This window comes from Empidonax traillii, unplaced genomic scaffold, assembly GCF_003031625.1.
Source record: "Empidonax traillii isolate 1590-97213 ecotype Southwest subspecies unplaced genomic scaffold, ASM303162v1 scaffold55:size2822071, whole genome shotgun sequence".
In the NCBI taxonomy this organism is placed as follows: domain Eukaryota; kingdom Metazoa; phylum Chordata; class Aves; order Passeriformes; family Tyrannidae; genus Empidonax; species Empidonax traillii.
This window is the reverse complement of record NW_020955248.1, coordinates 2056114-2068908: the sequence shown is the minus strand read 5'-3', so window position 1 is coordinate 2068908 and position 12795 is coordinate 2056114. Positions and strand designations below refer to the sequence as shown.

The 12795-nt window shown below is 44.6% G+C and overlaps 1 protein-coding gene across 10 annotated transcripts in view; it reads right to left on the bottom strand.

Annotated features, from left to right (window-relative positions):
• RBFOX2 (RNA binding fox-1 homolog 2) overlaps positions 1-12795 on the bottom strand; it is a 167532-nt gene that overhangs the window by 67834 nt on the left and 86903 nt on the right. The window lies entirely within an intron of this gene.

Sequence of the window (12795 nt, the reverse complement as noted above, 5' to 3'; positions counted from 1 at the left end):
GCATTAGCATCTGGCAACCAAGAGCAGCACCCCAGCATACGAGCCTCAGAGCAAATGCAAGTCTCTGGCACGAAGAGGAAACACTGAGATGTACGCCTGACTGCTCCTGTCAATCTTGCAGTGGGGGAATGCCCGATTTTTTTTTTTTTTAATATATTTTTATCATATTACTGAAAGGAAATGCCAGGGACTGCTGTGGCCCCTGTCCCTTGAGGCTCCACTGCTGCCATCAGGCTGCACTGCCTTTGCAGCGATGAATATTTAAACAGGGCAATAAATATTTCAGAGCACATTCATCCCAATGAGAAGTCTACTAACACAAGAGAGATGAGACAACCACGCAGGGTCGGAGCTGCTCCTTGTTCTGCCCCTCCGGTTCTCACATCGCCTGCCCTCCCTTGGCCTTACTTCACTCCAGACATCAACAGGCACCTGAGAGCCTCAAATATTCACAAACACAGCTCTGGTTACTTTACCAACAAGCAGAAACACCCATGAAAAAGTAAAAAAGTGCTCCACTTTTCAGAGAGGTGCACAACACAACTAGCGCATGCTTTGCTTTCACCTCCTCTGGGTTTTTGGGTGCTCGCTCTCAGGAAGAAAATTATTTCCTTGAAGACTCCACAGGGTCTTAAATCTTTTAATACTGCACCTCAAAAAAGCAAAAAGCTAAGAGCAACAAAGCCAAAAAGATCGACAGCACCCGGTTGAGCGAGAATGCGTGACAATCTGTCTTCTCCCCCCACAACTCCTTCCTTAATTTCAGTGGTGCCTTTACTCGGGCACTTCTCCGGTGCGAGCAGCTCTGCTGCCCTCTCAGTGGGATGCTAACAGATGTACACAACTTGGCCATCACTGGCATGAATAAAATTGGCGAGAAAACAGGTTTAGGACATAACAGAAAATGCATTCATTTACTTAGCTATCACCTGCATGTCCTTCATGTACCAAGGGCAATTTTGACTGTCACAGTGATAAAAGCTTGGGGTTTAGCTAGGACCTTAGTTACACTCTCAGTTTAAATTTTTGGGTTTTAAAGACTGTTTCATGGGGTAACTAAAATTTTGCAGAAAATCAAAGCCACATATAAAGACACTTATTCAGGATCAAATTTATAGGGCCATGAAACCTTTTGCCAGAATCAAAAATTATTTATCTTAACAGCTTCCACTGCGTATCTCACTAGATTCAAAAGATCTGAGATATTTGCTGGTTACATGAGATATGGAGAAGGTGTCAGAAAATGGGTACACCTACTCCGAATGAAAGGAAGCCAAACAGACACCCTCACAAACAGCAGCCAGCAGACAAAGGGTTATCTTAAATGACAGGCACAAGCTAGTCTGTCCTGGCTAACTGAGCTGCGCCAGGGCATCTCCTTTCCAGGTAAAGACTGTAATTAACAGTACACAGAAAGAGAGCCATCTCTGCCTTTCTTGGTACCCATGGACCATCTTTTAACAGATGATGGTAACTAAGCTGCAATCCCAATGTGTCACATGCTGTCCAAGATGCCTCTCGGACTGCGCAAGAACACACTCCTCTTACCTGGATCCTGGCCCAGCTTAAGGTACAAGCTGGGCACCAAATGGTTCAGCCTTGTCATGGCTTAGGCACAGCAGGGAGCGTGCAAGGGCATGCAACAACTCAGCAAGGTCTGCAGATGCACAGTCTTGGATTAAACTGCTAAATTCCCCTGCAGTCTCATTTCAGCTGCTTTTAGTCCTTTGAAGGAGAACAGCCGGGTCTTTGCTTTGCGCAGAAAGGGCCCTGCAGCACATCAAGAGTGAGCTTCCTACTGCAAGCCAGAGCTCCTGTTATTTCATGAACCAAGGAAGGACCCAAGTGCTGCACAGCCTGCTTGGGATGGCCAGGTTCTTATTAATGAAATTCTCTCTCATTCCTCTGCTCTATGGCACGAAATGGCTCCAAGCTGAAATATTGAACTGTCAAATAGCAAAACCTCTTTCCAGGTCAAGGAAGAGCAGCTGCCTACTGAGTAGGTGGATCAATCACCTGCTGCCACCCTCTGCCCCTTCTGCTTCTCAAAGAGCAGCAGCATCCCTCCTTCAAGACTGGCCATCAGCCATGCTACCAAAATGATGCTGTTTACATTAAAAGTATAAAATAGCAGTCACAGCAGTGTAATTCAGAGAGTGACAACAATTGTGGTGCTTTGCCAGCAGCAAGTCCTGGGATTTTACATCTCTGCTTCTAACCACCACCGCAGCTGCCCTTTATATATCACTGAAACTAAAGGATCCAGTCAGAAGTCAGACCCAACCTGATCCAAAAAACACCTTGTACTTTCTTATCTTATTAACAGACCTCATACACAGATAGAGGAAAACTTCTCCAACATGAGTATTACCTCACCAAGTCATTTTGAGCAGGAGCCACCATTTTACAGCAGACATCAAAATAATGAGTGCTCCTCTGCTGACTGTGCAGCTCCGTGTTAATCCCGTGATGGGCCACATACCCAGCAGCACACTAACATGGAAAAAAAACAGCATCTGATCCCAGGTAAGAATAAAAAGCCATGTTTGATACCATACAAAAAGTGTTAGGAAGGAAAACAACATTTCATTCTGCGGCTCCTGAGGACCTCTCATGACTCAGAAAATAAATGCAAACAGATGTAAAAGTTAATTTGGATCATATCAGCTTCACTGGCACGCAAAGGGCAGAGCAGGCACCCTGGGGAGAGGGAGGGAAAGATTTGCCATAGATCAGGTTACTATTGCAGACAGCTGACCTAAAACACCCCAAGATTTCAGCAGACTCTGCCAGATCTTCTAATTTTCAAAGGTGCAACCGCTTCCCTTAAGAGATGCAATGTGTGATACATGTAACACTAACTGAGGTCAGGGATGAAGGAGATCCTGCAGCACAAGTATTTAAGTGGTCCAGATGATAATCCTCACTGTTTTAGAATGAGCCCAGTTAACTGAAACAAGAAGAAAGCAGAACTGAATTGTTCTTTTGAAGATGTAAAATTCTTGATCCAAATCAATGAGGACATAACTAAAATAATTTCTTTGCAGTCTGAAGCTACTGCATGGAACAGACAGACGGACAGTTGCTCTGTCCTACAAACATGCTCCTTCAGAACAGATGTCTGTCTGCAACCCAACACACTCAGCTTGTGAAGCCGGAGACCCAGTCAGCTGGATGGGCTCCATGGAATCATCTCCCAGATGGGCCAGCACAGTCCACATACTTCATCAGTGTCAAACCTGAGAAATGTTCTTCAGCATGAGCCCTCAGCACCTGGCTTTAACTTTCTCCTTTGCCGAGTTCTGAACTGCTCATCATCACAAACCAAGCATTGTTTCTGTTCTATTAAATTTTTAGAAAGAGTTAATGTTCAAAATTGGCCAATGACAGCACGTGCAGTAGCCCACAGCAGCCAACATATCTATTGTTAACTGCAGTCCCTTTTCTTAGTTAGGCCTTGAAAATGCACTTGACGATTCACAGGGAGACTGATGCATCTGAAAAACTTCCTTCAAATCCTTTAAAATGAAAATTGCTCTTTTAGATTTCCCTTGCATGCCTGGGACATAAAGCCTTTCCAGAATCCCAGTATTTGGCACTACAGGGTACAAGGATCACCTGCATCTTATAGCCATGGTTCATCTTAGATGATCACAGAAGAAATGGTTTGAGCAACAGCCTCTAGTTTTGTGCTCTGCTTCTGCTGGGTACTACCAACATCACACCTAATCAACAGACTCCTCTCCATGAACTTAAGCAAGAGCAGGACTAACACAGCTGACCTCACACAGGGGCACAGGAGCAGCTCACGCAGGCACAGTAATCCCGCACAGAAATTTGGGACAGACACAGCTGAGGGCAATTCCCGAACCACTTCACAGCTGGATTGTTGAAAATGTCCCTGCTCGTCACAGAGGGGTTGCACTAGATAACCTTTAAAGGTTCCTTCCAACCCAAACTATCCTATTATTCTAAAATTTTATGATTTGCTACAGGAATGCTTCTGCTAGGATTGCCTGAAAAGTAGCCAGGAGGCTCATCACAACTCTGCATTTAAATCGTGTCAATCGAACGTGGTTCTTCCCAGCCACCAGATTCTTTTCTCCTAGATTTAGGCCATAGAGCGCCTCAGAATAATTGTACGGTGACACACAGAGCCTCACAGCTAACCTAGAGGCCTACTACACTTTTGAAAGCCACTACAGCCCTCTACAAATGTCCTAGAAGAATGAAATTTATCTTCCTTTATGCTCCTCCAAAACATTAAGAAATTCCTATTACTCAGCTCTAGCTATTCTTCTCTGTGTTACCAATAACACAGGTCAGACTTTCCTACCCATCCACTAAAAAAAAATTAAGCCACTGGCTTTCTAAACACCTCTGCTTAAGCAGAAGTCCGGCTGGTAGATGCGTTCTGGGCCATGTGGCTGAGCTCTGCCAAGCAGGACCCCGGCCACCCATCAGGCAGGGAGGCTTGGGGCTGGCAGGCAGGAGGCAGGGCAGGCATGGATCTGAACAGAGACTCTAAGCTCTGCAGCTTCCAGTGCAGCTTTCTCCTGACTTCTGTGCCACACTCACAGTAACTCCTGCAGTTGTCAAAGCCAATTAAGAGAACTCCTAACAAAACCCGAAAAAAGTCCTGAGAAATCACATTTGAGCTGAAAGGGACAGTAAAGGCTTTCTTACCCCCTCATAGCAGGGCTTGTTACAGGACCTTCATTTTGTCTAGGGCCAAGTCACCATTGGGTTGCTCAAAGCTACAGTTTCAGACTTGATGGAAAATACAGCTCAGGGATCTTTAATCTGATTAACCCAAATTTAGATTCATCTCCCTGAATAAGACATAGTATTCAGAAGTCTTGCTTTCTGACAAAGCACTGCGATCTCTGCAGTATTTTTTCCACCCTTCTGAAGTCCGTGTTACCAGATAAATTCATTCTCGCACTCTTTGCATCATTTTGATCAAAAGAAGCTTTGAAGACATAAGAGTCCCTCAGAAAAATTCTCTTAGGATGGAGGTTTGCAACTGGCTTTGGATGACCTAAATTCTTTCTGACACCAAGAGGGTCAGTCCCTCCTTGACTACACCTCTTCATCAGTCACATCTACTGTAGGCTCATCACAGTCTGTCACCCACATCCCTGTGAAGGACACAGGGAGCAAGGCACTGTCCCAAGTTCCCACCACAGCTTTCAGTCACCACCTTCCTCATTCCTTTATCTCACCACAAACACCATACTCTTTGCCACAGATTGGCTCCATCACACAGTCTAACATGACTCTCAAAAAGCATTAACACTTCCCCAATCAAACTTAGATAAGAGGGACTCCTGGAACTACTTTTCCTCCTCTTCCCACTGCTTTGAGACAGAAGGGAGCTTCATCCTGGAACACGGTAGAGACAGACCAAAGAAGGGTTTTGCAAAGCAAATATAACAACATCAAACAGCATCTCACACACAAAGAAAAGCAAGGGGCAAAGTTAAAGCAAACTAAGGTACATTAAATATTTGAGCACTAAGCAAAGTTAACTATCATAATACCTTATGGTCAAATCAACAGTCAACAAATTGATTCATTCACTTATTTCACCAAATTATCATGCTGTTCCTCCTCCTCTACTTCCTGATTCAGGCTGGAAGGATCCTTTTTTAAGTTAAGATAGATCTAAAACTCTGCCTGTTGAAGCTCTTGAAATCCTTTCCCTGGCTGCCCTATTTATCTCAACTACATTTTACAAAGCAGGAAGGGACACACGCTGGAAAACAAGCCTTTCATACTCCTGCTCCCTAATATTCCTAAGTACTTTGCATAATTGTTCAGTTTTGATAACCTCCTTTCATATGCTGCAATAGCAAAAAATGGGAAAAGCTAAGAAGAACAACAAATCAAGGGTTTCACTCTACACGGAGGGTACACAAGACAAAGGAGGACTAGCGTTATCCAAGAAATCCAAATTCGTCTTCAAGGCATTTTTAAATCAGTCTTTTTAAGTAATTTAAAGCAGGTTTTCATATTAGGACTAGAGGGAGAACACAGGCTCCAGATAAGGAGTTTCAGTGAGACTCGATAGGTGAATGATGGTCTACACACTGCATAGGTCAAACTCTGATTATCTAAATCTTGGTTAATCAAAAGCAATTATCTGAAAGTCAAATATGCCCTCCAAGTCAGATAACTCAGCAAGACCAGGACTTATATAAAGCACAGAGAAATCCTAAACTCCACAGGACCACATCTGCAGACACTATGAATTTTAAGCAGGATAACTGGGAGGACAGTTCAGAGGGTTTTAACCATACTCAAGACTCCCAGCCCGAGGGCAGACTTCAGAAGCTAGAAAGATTACCCTTGCAATTACTTGGACATTTTTGGTGTCTCCATGCACCCTCAGATTACAGGCTACTTGGAGTGCAATTCTAGTTAGGTATTTAGAGACTACTCGGGGTAAAAGTCTCCATTACAGGCCAGCTGATAGAGCCAGCCTGGCTGATACTTCCCACTGCACGATGCAGTTTTCAGTTGTTTATAATTCTGAGAAACCATTAAAACAGAATTTTTTTTCACGCTATCTGTAATTGATTTTGGGATTGGCAATTGTTTTTGTTACTTCAGCCGTAGCCATCCAACACAAGAAAGAAGTAGGGGGAATATTTTGTCGTGTTTATGATTAAGGGGGGAGGAAACCGCCCCACACAATTTGAAAAGTCTATTTTCTATTGAAGTCATATTTCACCAAAAAACTTGCACTTCAGGAATCTATATTTAGCAACCATACTGAAAAAAACACCAAAATCTGACCAACGTTATAACAAAGCTATGGAAAACTACAGTGCCTGTCTTGTATTTTATCAGCTAAATCTGCTAGTACAGCTGTATGCAATGGTACAAAGCAGTTAAAAAATAAAAAGATATAACTACGCAAAACCTGCCAAAAAGGAAAGAACTGATCCATTCTTTACATTTATCATGCAAAGAACAAATGGTGGCAATAAGTTGTACTTTAAATACTGGGAAAGACTTAGCAATGCTCAGAAAGGCTGGCAGTGGCATCGCAAATGTTTCAAGGCAGGTTCCTTGCCATCAGGAATGGTTTAGATATTGTTTATTCTCGTAGGAAACAGAGATGCTCTAGAGGGAGGCTGGCAGTGCACCCCATTTTCTGTGATTTCATGCTCTCATTCGGCGCTTGTCCACAGCTTCCCAGGAGATACCAGCCATATCAGATCCCGGTCTGCAGATCAGTGACAGCAGGGAGATGGACCCATCTCCTGTACTTTGCATCATCTCCTTTGTAGGGATGATGTAACATGAAGTAGCAGTTTCCTACCTCAAATCCAAAAAACCCAAGAAACAGATCTGTAAGTACAGCAGGGAGGAAAGTAAATTGGGACAAGAAGCCTGGGCACTAACAGGACAGACAGCGACAGGGAGCAAAGGGATAGAAGAGACAAGTTTGACTGCAATAGGAGCAGAGAAGGCGAACTAAATGAGGAATGCAAGGAGTGGGTGGAGAATTAAAAAAACCTATGACAAGGAGACTGTAGTGAGGACAGGGAGGAGGAGGCAGAGAAGTAGAGAAAGAATAAGCAGGTCTAAAAATCAGCCGAGAAGGAACCGAAGCAATCAAAGGAGTAAGGCAACAGTCTGCCAAAACAGGAGGGCATGTAACCGAAGAGGAATGGAGACAGGGAGAGCAGGGATACGCATTTGTATGGGACAAGCTACTGACCAGGGATCGTGAGGAGAGAGTGAGAGGAAGAAGACATATCCATCAATCACTGATGGAAGGCAGAGGTGAGACAGGAAAGGTCATGCAGGGATGGAAGAGAGGGGAAAATGTGCATACCAGTGATAGTCCCAAAGCCTAAACCAGAACCTAATAGTGTGAAAGGACACCATTTCTCTGCTGTCAGCAAATATACAAAACCAACTGGCAAGCACTGACCAAGCCAGCCCACAAAGAAAATGACAACTAATTACACATACAGTAAAAGTGGCAGACGTCTATGGGATGCATTTGGGATGGCCAGCTCTGCCACAGAAAACTTCCAAAGGTCATCATGGTGCCACATATACTGAAGCTGACAGGGACTGGTAGAGGGTTGTCTGGTTTTTTTTCTCTTTCTTGTGGAAAAAAATAGCATACAATCACATTATTAAAGAGTATCATAAATAGACACAGAAATAAACAAATGAAGGTTTCCTTCCCAACTTAAAATATGGAAATGCCCTGGATTTGGAGTGCCTTCCCATAACCATCCTGATCATTCTCAATTCAGTTTGAGAATAATATTGCTCAATGGACAATTTTGCAAAGAAAAAAATCAGGTATTAAACAACATACACTGTTTAGCAAGTACAGCGTTTATCCTATTTTCTTTTATACAGGCAGAACACACTATTTTTTCAAAAAGCTTTCAGTTGAGTAATAATTGCTCTAGCTTCTGTGAACCCTACAAAACCAGCCTATACATCTTCTGCCCTCACTGGTCATAGAATAACCTCCAGAAGCCCAGCAAAACACCATCCTGCACAGGACAGAATCATAAATAACTCTAGGAAGACACCAAAATGCTTTTGGTAGGAAAGTTAACATTTCTCTACTCTAATTCCAGGGAACATGTCAGATAGGAAGAATACAGACTACATCCTTTAAATAATACTTGAGAGCAGATTGAGGCAAATTAACTATCTCGCATCGAGCGTTTTACCTGAAGTGGTTAATAAGACCAGAATCCATCTGTCTAAAAAACATCACATGCAGACACACCTATTGCACTGGTGTTAGAATTTTATAGAAGCCTGGTCAATACTAATTAAGTACAATGGAGCCATCATGAATTAGTAACCTGGAGGGTTGCTGGTTTTAAAGGCCTCCTTCCTTCTCAACCCTGAAGTTTTCGTAATTTTTGGTAGCTCACTACAGTCTTTTCACTGATCCAGATACTTCATAAATTAATAGTTTTTAAAATACAATTCAACAGTATGTTAAATTTATACAGCCCTGGCAACCAAATATCACAGCAAACTTAGGCATCCTCATTTCTCAGCTCCTGGGGATAGCTACCTAGTCACCTGCAGGAGAAATGCATTAGGGAGCAGTGAGGCTATTTCTAGGACAGGGACTCAAGGAAATGGCAGTGCTGTATCAGGTTCCCTCTCACATCTCCATCCTGCCTAGGCAACGCTGAATACAGCTTCTGCCATCCCAAGGCAGCTCTGCAAGCGCCTGCAGCATTTTGCTTCTACTCCAGTGCATGCGAAAGTGCTCAGATCAGGTGGCAAAGAGAAAAAAGACTTTAAAAAAACCCCACTCACCAGGTTCTGACAGGCCCCACTGATTTGTAAGCCCTTCTCAAGCAGCAGTTAGATCTCTGAGTATCACAACAGTTATAAGACACAATCCACAGCCCCACCTCAAGTAACCACGTCCTAACATCTGGGAAAGTGAGATGGAGATTAATCTTTACATTCCCCAAGGAGATTCTTCGGGAAAAATGACTGGCCAGGATTCTTCTCAAACAAACCTCTGATGCTGGCATGGTGTTTGCAGCACTAAGAAGAAGTCCTACAAGAAACATTAGAAGGGAAGCAAAAGCTAGGGGAGAGGTACAGGCACTGAGTCAGATACCAACCACTGCTTTCTGAATGGCAAAGAAAGGGGAAGAGCACAAGTCCCTGGACAGAGAAGAGAGCAATTCCCCCTCAGACAGCTCATGCAAGTTTGCAAGGAGCAAACAGCAAGGACAACTGGCCCCAAAGGAAAGGGAGATGGAATCCTCAAAGCAGGGAAGAGCTACAGGGGAATAGTGGTAGCTCCTGAGAGAAGTCAGAGAGGAAAAAAAGGGGCCTTCCACAAAACACAGAAAAAGCTCTTCTTTTTTAATTCTTTCTTTTAGGGGAGCAAGGGAATCCTGCAGCATTCATCTTGCCTGGAGGGGAACAGAACCTAAAGCAGACATACGAGGATGGGAGGGGGAGACTGTTCTGGGACTCCATCTCCTTTACAGACAGTTCAAACAAAGGAGGACGGTCTCCTATAATGGGATGCATTGTACACTTTTAGCTAGCACAAGGTGGCTGTCGTGACAGGGTTCCCCATCTCCTGTCTTCCCCCTCCAAATACACACCCCCTCTGCATGATCCCAGCATGGAGTTCAGACAAAGATCTGTTTTATCACACCATTACTGTAACAGGAGATAGAGAAAGATAGGGAAAAGGAATGAGGCAGAGGAATGAAAAGGAGACAGAGGCCTTTAATGAGTCAGCTGCTGCTCTGATTTAAATAAGATCTCCATTTAAGGAGCACTGCAATTGGGTGGCTTTTTTTAATTTGAAAAAAAAAAAAATCACTGACTGAGCAAGCAACTTTTGGCTGCACAAGGTTGTCTCACAGCTACACATGGAATCTGGGAGGGAAAGGGTTATGGAAGGGGGAAGGGAAAGGGAAGAAAACCTCTGGAAAAAATGAGGCTGCTTGCTGGTTCATTTTAACAAGGACATAAATTAGTCTCAAAGCCACAAACGCCATCACCTCCCTGAGCCCTGGGCAGAGTGTAGCAAGTCAAACACGTGCCAAGATAAACGGCGCTAGCTGGAGCCTCCAAGGGGTGCTGGGGGGGGGACAAGAGGGGGCATGCTGGCAGGCAGGGCAGCAAAGATGCTTCAAATGGTGCCACAAAATGGAGACTGGTGATCCTACAGCTGCACAAAAGCGGACCTTTAGATGTTTCTGCCTACACCCACATCAAAAGCTGGGAACTCAAAACAGAGAAAGAGGGAAAACGGGGTGCTGCGGTTGGAAAATAGCAGTTCTCCCTGGTCTGGCTTTAATTACCTCAAGCAATCCTTCCTTCTCCTCCTCTTCCTATCTTGGAAGAAGGCCCGCCAGCAGGCAGCAGCCCAGGTGAAAGGTTCCACTGCCGACAGCAGGGAGGGGAGCAGACAATGGCGGGGGGCGGAGGGGGGGATTCATTACAAAGCCAGGCATACACACACACACACACACACACACACACACACACACACCGGCTGCCAGGGCTGCCACACGGGCTGCTGGCCGGGACTCCTTAAGGAGGCAGCAGCTCCCTCCCCACTCTCTGAGATGCTCGACACCTTCCCCCTCTCACAGCCCTGATGGGAAACAGATTCAGAGGAAAACGCCAGCAAGGCACTGGGCTGTCCAAGAAAGGGAGGGCTTTGTGTTCCATGCACGCCAGCAACCTCACCATGCACCACACAGAGAAAAAGCCTTTTAGCATATAATTCCCATCCACAGAAGACTCTCTCTTTTATCTGCAATTAGCACATAATGTACTGGGCCTCGTTTAACACTCATTTTCCCTGATTTAGGATTAAGGGGGATAAGGCTAGGGTACTTTCTGTTAATGAATCTGAGCTCTTGCTCTCATTAGCAATTTTGGTTTCCTCTTTCTCAAGCATGTTTCTACCTTCCAGCATCTCTTTCCTTCCATCACTGTTTCTAGTCTTCCCACTCCACACACTCATGTTTACTTTGTTCTACCAGCCTCTCATGCCTATATAGAAGCTGATCTCCCAGACTTCCAAGGAAGATATTCAAGCTTGCTCCCTAAAACACAACAGAACTCAGACCAGGCAGGCAATACCGTCTGGAGACTGAACCAAAAGGAAGAAGAGACTGTATTCATTCAGTGGCAATTACCAGCTTAACATACCAACAATATTTATTTTTCATAAATGACATAGAGCCCCGAGGAAATAAGTTCACAGGCTGTACACAAGGCCACTCCAGTGCTTCAAACAACACACTGCAGAATGAGAATAACGTGGCTAGGGATATTATCTTGGATTTGCCACACTCCTTCAGCCCCACATTCAGCCAAACCCGCAGTGAAGTATTGCCAAGGACCAGCCTAGCGAGCCAAATGCTCCCCCTGAGAGAAGGCAGCACTGTGCTATAGCTGAACTCACCTGTGCTGTCTTCTTCAACTCTGCATACAAGGGTTATCCGTCACTCATCCAGATACCCAAAGGACACACAGCCCAAGCTCTCCTCCCCTACTATTTTTTTTTAATATGCATCTTCTTCAGCATCAGTGTGTAAATACACAGCACAGATCCTGCAAACCTATCCTACATAGTACATACTTCTAAGACAGTTGCAATTCAAGGTCAAACAATACTAATAATGCACAGTCTTGATACCTGCATCCTCAGGTCAGTAAATTAGCAATTTCCATGGAAGACGTTTCCCAGAAGTCTACCAGAACATCCCATACCTTTAAATGAGTTTATACCCTCCCCTGTTTCAGCCAGTGTTCCAGCAGAATCCCATCCTTCCCAGTTCCGCACATCTCCAAGCCACCAGGCTCATGCTTCAGGGTGCTTGGTCCTAAGGCACACACAAACTACATGCTCTTGCATACTGGTAACCCAGGCACCGTCTCTGTGCATGACGGCCGTGGCTGAGAGCACACTGCAACATTAGGCTATGAGGAACGACTCTCCCACATGTGCACACATCAGCCTGCAGCTTAGGGGTACACACCTGCACCTAACCAGGCAGGCTCTGAGCACGCAGCAATACACAAATGGATCCTGACTGTAGAGACACGGCTTTTCAGCATCACTCGCTAAACTAAATATAGGTCCAGAAAGCCTCAGGAGATTTCTGCAGAGCTCTTCTGTCTCAAAACAGAAAGCCTTGGTCCAGATAAAAAGGAATCTGTAATGGAAGGGACTAATAGCAGAAGCAGAAGAAGGTGGTGCTTGGGAGTCTGGAAAGAAATCTTTGGAGCGGACAGGGACCT